Consider the following 6,263-nt stretch of genomic DNA (forward strand, 5'->3'; position numbering starts at 1 on the left):
CTCCGACGCAGTTATGCGGTCGCATATGTAATCGCATAACAGGTATGCGGTCCGCATACCAACCGCATAATTTGGCCACCAAAGCTGGGCGTTACTGACCTGTTCTGCGGTCATTATGCGGTCCGCATACTTGTTCTGCGGTCACATGATGCACCACAAAATAGGTCTGCGTTCGCATAGTGCACCGCCGATTTTCCTCAAATCTTGCCCTCCTCCTGCTCCACTTTGCGACCATTATGCGGTCTGCAGAGTGATTCTGCGACCGCATAGTGGTCGCAGAAATGGCCATTTTCCGACAAAATTTTTCTTTACACATCGGTGCATTGTTCAACCCAAAAAGTCTGAGCCGCGGCGAGCTTTGTACTAATTGATCTACCTCGGCACCACCAAAACTTAATTTCCTTAGCAAAATTTCTCCGGGGTCGTTACACATAAGTTAGCATCCGGTTAACCTTTTCAACTTAAATTTTAAACCTTGGAACTAAGCGCTCCAAATTATTTCAAAACCTCACCGAACCCAAACCAATTACCCCGGCAAGCCAAATAACAACTGTAATTCACAATTTAAGCAGTAAATGGGGGAACGGGATTGCAATAGTCAAAATGACCGGCGGGTCGTTACAAATACAACCTACGTTGGTCTCCCAGGTATGCTATCATTTCTTACTCTAATTTATTTTATTTTTCGAGTATTTATTGCTTATTTAATCTATTTTGAGCGATCTGCATTATCTATCGTCTTATCAAGATGTGTGATGCTCTACTTTAACCATTACAAATCCTTTGATCCCAAAAATAATTCTTAGGATTTTTGTTGTATTTCGTGTTTCATTTACGGGGTAAATTTTTTTCTTTATGTGTATACAAAAGTCTAGTTCTGTTGGAAAAGCACAAGATTATAAATACTTTGATAAAATGATAGGAGATTGGGTTTGATTATGATTCATTTGTTTATTACTATATCGCTGGTTGTATTTGCCTCTAAAGGAAAAATTCAAGCAGCTTGTTTGGTGTTCGATAAAATGTCACATAAAGTATATTGTATTAAGAAGTGGGATATATAACTGACGTGATATCTATAAGTTGTTACTACATTATTGTAACTATTTTTGATCAGTGAAAATCTTTTCAACTGTCTAATTCTCCTTAGGTTCATCAAATCCATGATCCTTCCCCTGTTAAATTTGCTTCTGAAGTGATAACTTTTGAAGTTTCTCTACCAAAAATAATATTTTGCTATGATATTTTGTTACTATCTGACCTTGTATATGAAATCATTTCGAAGATATTCAAAAGTTTAGAGAAAGCGCCTTTTCATTTTTCCATTTTTTGGTGGACATCCACATTTGATGTTGTCCGTATGTAATGCATAAAGCATAAGCTCTCTATTTTTATCTTGCAGGTGGACACGATGGATCTTTAGTTCTTTTATTTTCTTTTCCACAAAGTTCAAAGTTCGTCATTTTAATTTGTAAGTCAAGTAGTTTCAATGTTTGATTAATGCTTTTGCATTATGTTAGAACTTAGATCTGATTTGAGTTGATATATCTGATAAATGTATTGAGAATAAAGATAATTGTGTCCCTTACCTATGATTATGCAGCATTTTCCTAAATCCTGAGTTGACATGTTGGAGAATTTTGTAACTTTTAACTATAAAATCTAATAGTAAAGTTGATGATTTCCGGTGAAGGCTTCTCGCGATAGTTCTGAATACTAGTATATGTACATGCCAGGGTCAGTCAAGCACGAGATATGCATACTTATTTAGCGATGTGTTCACATCTTGGCTTAGTCATACAGATATATTTGAGATTGATTACTGTTTGAAGTAGGGATATGAATTTAATTAATGAGGACGATTATGTCAATTGACTAATGACAAATATAATTTGCCGTAGATGATAAAAGGGGTGAATGTTATGCAGTTAATCTCTTTAACTATTTTTGCCTTCTCCATTAAGTGATAAATCCTTGTATAACAGTAGATTATAGCAACTAGTCACCTTACAGTATAACTCCTCAAACTATTGTCTCTATTTTTGCATCATATACAGTAATTGTCAATGATCAATTAGTTTATGAATGCCACTAGTTATTATAGTTAAATTAGTAAAAAAATCGTACTTTCTTCTTAGGTAATTTTTGTGAAATCATTATATGGATCATATCAACTTCTTTATATGTCTCATAGTCTTCAAAGTTGTTTGCGAAGCTCTCATCAGCTACAACAGGAGACCATCTTCAACCCAATTCCTGAGATATCAGTCTTGTAGAGAAGCAACAATTCGACTTAAACTTTAAGTTAAGGACTTTATACTTGTGTTGCGTCAACATTCTTTACCTTGATTTATTTGTAAAAAATTTATTGCAGACATCAGATTCTAGTAATGGTGAGTGGAGGCAGTGACATCACTCCATTATTGAGAGCTTATTTATATTGCTGGCTCAACAAGCTGCAAGGTACCAAAAGTTCTCCTTGATGCTTTCAAGAAACCAGCGCATCTCGGCATGCTAGACCTTCTCCTTCCCTTTTCAAGAACCACCTATGATGTTTTGTTATTACAGCTACGCATTGAGTCATATGTAACAAGAGAGGTAGAACCTTTGAAAGACAACTAGATGCTCCTAGAAATGCTATAGCTGAAGCCTAATGCTTCAGAAAGACCAGTTTTTGCAATTTTATTTTAGACCAACTAGCTCTGGCTTGAAACAAAAAAAAGAAGAATAAGGAAATGGTGCAGATTCAAAGCAATGACATCCCAACACTGATGACTTCTTCTAGCCGGACTCATGTGGAAGAATGTCGATATGATTATGACGAGATATTTGTTAGACTAAAAATGATATTGGAGTCAAATGGTTTATTCTTTCTCTTATGTTGTCGCCACTTTGAAACCATGGATTAGAAGCTTTTGTTTGTTGTAAATTTAATGAAATAGATCTTTTTCGAATGGATATCGGCGTGGTTTCTTACAAAGTTTTATTTCATTTAAATTTTTTGGGCCGAGTATTAGTATGCTTCAATCAAGTTGAAAAATAAGTGTAATTCTTTAAGTGGCCAAAACAATTAATCTTTTATTGGCAATAAAGTGGAACTTTTTAAGCTATAACTTAATGAAGATAAATAACAGCAAATTTAAAGTAGTTTTAGCTACCATTACAATTGCCACTAAAAGACGTCTGTTATATTGACCATTAATAATAGGTCTTTACCGGCAATAACAAAGGCTGCTAAATCTATGAGTTAGCATATCTCTAGCGTAGTTTTTAGCGGTCATTGGAATCACCGGTTCACAAATACCGCTAAATATAACAGCTATTAGCGGCAATTAATAGTGTCTTTACCAGCTTTCGGCGAAATTGCCGGTAAAAGTTTTAGCGGCAATTGATATTGCCGCTAAAGGAGAATTTTATTGCCGCTAAAGACCATTTTTGTCGTAGTGCTATGGTGTGAACTTTGGTGGCATATGAGTTTCTTTGCGAGAATGAGTGAATTCTTTCGATATATGAGTCCTTAAATTATGCTCGATATATATCTTACTCATCCCTTAGCCTACATTGCACTCGTAAACACCTAACTGATCCTACACTTTACGAGCTTAAATTAGTAGAGACTAACACAGCGAACAAGCCTATGGTGTGAACTTTGGTGGCATATGAGTTTCTTTGCGAGAATGAGCGAATTCTTTCGATATATGAGTCCTTAAATTATGCTCGATATATATCTTACTCATCCCTTAGCCTACATTGCACTCGTAAACACCTAACTGATCCTACACTTTACGAGCTTAAATTAGTAGAGACTAACACAGCGAACAAGCCTATGGTGTGAACTTTGGTGGCATATGAGTTTCTTTGCGAGAATGAGCGAATATTTTCGATATATGAGTCCTTAAATTATGCTCGAATACATATCTGATTGTGCAGACTTATTACTATCTTTGGTGTGTAGTTGGGGGCACATGATTTGCGACGGATTAGTAAGGTCCTCGGATCTTTGGTTGGTACAAGAAGCGAGTCATAGAAAGGAATGTATTGGAGTAACCTTTGAGGCTATGATGTAAGAAAAAGCCACCCAAATATTTTAAATAGTTTTGGCATGAGTCTAAACTTGAGGAAATATGTTTATAGGTCGTATGTTGGTCCTAACCATTAATATAAACTTCTGTCATTGGTGTGATAATTAAGTAAGTTTGAATTGTATTACCTGCCTATGTGTTTAATTTTATGTGCTCAAGGACAACCAAGAGTTTAAGTGTGGGGTGGTGATAAATCTTGAAAAGTGCATATTTTTAATGTGTTTGCGTAGAGTTGCGGGAGATCACATTATTTTTAATGTGAAATATACTCATTACGTATTTATTATATGTAGGAACGATATTGTGCGGAAGAGGATAAAAAGGGAGAAAAGTTGACAAAAAAAAGAGCTGGAAGAGTAGAATCCCTGACAGAGAAGCATGGTTCATTGCTCTAGACCAGGACCAAAGCAAGAAAAACAGAATGCTAGGAGCAATCTGGGTCTCACGAGACGCGCGGATTGTGGACGCGGCTCTAGCTTCTCCTATCCAAAATAGGAGATGCCAAGTCTGCCACATACAAACCCTAATTGATATAAGCACACTCTAAAATGACTTTTTGTGGAGACACTATACTTTTGGAGGCAAAAATACAATAGGAGCAAGGCAAAAGATTCGGCAACGAGCTTTTCCTTTCTTCTTCCTATTTTTCATTGTTGGTTATGAATTTTAGTATTGTAGTTTTACATACCATTATAAATAGCTAATTTCTTATCCAGTATTTGATTGAACCTTTTGTAGGATGAATTTTTGTTACGTTTTAATATAATTTAGCCTTTGAATTTCTCTACTTGTTTAACTACATGCTTATTTCAATTGATTGAATGGTCATCGATTAACTGTGCATATTTATTATGTGTTGCCCGAGAGAGATTGCATATTTAGGTAGTTGTTGAATAACATCACTCCCTAGGTATATGATAGATCAATACGGTGGGATTAAAAGCAGGATTAGAGATAACAAAGCTTTGGTATAGTCATATGAGCTGTGAGAAATTGCCAGCTAGAGTAATTCGAGAGAATACGTCGAGTAGATTATTGTAATTGCTCGAGAGCGAATTACGAAAAATTGAATGCTCATGATCAGTAGAGAATAAATCAGTGAGATTATAAATAACATAGCGAGACGGATTCCGACAATTGGAAAAATCATAACTCTAGGCCTCCTTAATCTTATCTCCAACCCTTAGTATCTTTAGTTGATAATTTTTATTGCTTTAATATTTGTTAGTTAATTAGTTAAAAATGAAATCTTAACCTTTATAATTCGAAAATTGTTTAAACTTATCTTCTTAGTGATAGCGAATAATTGTAGTTAACTTTAATTCTTTGTGAAATTCGATTTCGAACTCTTAGACCGAATTATATTTGTAGCGGGCGCTTAGTCTTTTTTATAAGCCCAACTATGATCATTCAACATGACCCTCATTTTGTCTCAATTTTGAATGCATCTAAAAACCAGAAGATAAAACTTGATTGCAACGCATTGACTACAGAATGTGCATTTCATCGGTATTTTGTCAAAGTAAATTAAAAAATTTCGACGCTCTTTCCCTTTCTATTTGTTCTAAAAGGATTGGTCCATTTTTATATCTGAAAATATTTAATATTTTCATTTCCATTCACCTTTAATGCTACCAGTTGAACAGAAAAGCAAGTAATTTAGCACAAAGTAAGCTTTTGATATTTAATGTACACGTGAGTTATGTGTAAAGGTTTTCTTTACTTAAAACCCAAAGCAAAGAGAACAGAAGCGAAGCAAATTATTGTTGATCCGATCTTAGCTCAGTTGGTAGATCCTGCACCTAATCTAGGTCACTGGTTCGAATCCTATAGGTCGGATATTATCTTTTAATTTTTCTCTATTTTTTTCCCCACCGAAAATAATAATCTTCTTATCTCAAAACAGACGAATTACCAAATGTTTGCGACAAAGAAATAAAAGAGAAGAATTAGCTTTAGAATAAAAGCTGGAGTTCACTTTTCGTTCTTTTCTTGGGAGAAAGAAAAGGGGAAGTGCCAAAGTCTAACAGAATTCCAACTTAGAGCTAAAGAAAGGACAAAAGAAAGAGTACAAAAATCGCTTCAAAGAGTTTAAAGTTGAGACACTCTACTTTAAATTCAATTCCCAACTGGCTTATTATGCTCAGCTCCGTAGTAGTTTTGATACTCCGCTTCTTCTAT

At 35.0% G+C, this 6,263-nt stretch overlaps 1 long non-coding RNA gene across 1 annotated transcript; it reads left to right on the forward strand.

Annotated features, from left to right (window-relative positions):
- The first annotated feature begins 674 nt into the window (after window positions 1-674).
- Window positions 675-2,980, forward strand: LOC107762332 (uncharacterized). The gene is made up of 3 exons (XR_001642764.2): window positions 675-839; window positions 1,403-1,471; window positions 2,375-2,980. It is a non-coding gene; the product is annotated as an uncharacterized LOC107762332 (long non-coding RNA).
- Window positions 2,981-6,263: the final 3,283 nt, after the last annotated feature.

The sequence above is a fragment of the Nicotiana tabacum genome, chromosome 24 (genome assembly GCF_000715075.1).
Source record: "Nicotiana tabacum cultivar K326 chromosome 24, ASM71507v2, whole genome shotgun sequence".
NCBI classification, from domain to species: Eukaryota; Viridiplantae; Streptophyta; class Magnoliopsida; order Solanales; family Solanaceae; genus Nicotiana; species Nicotiana tabacum.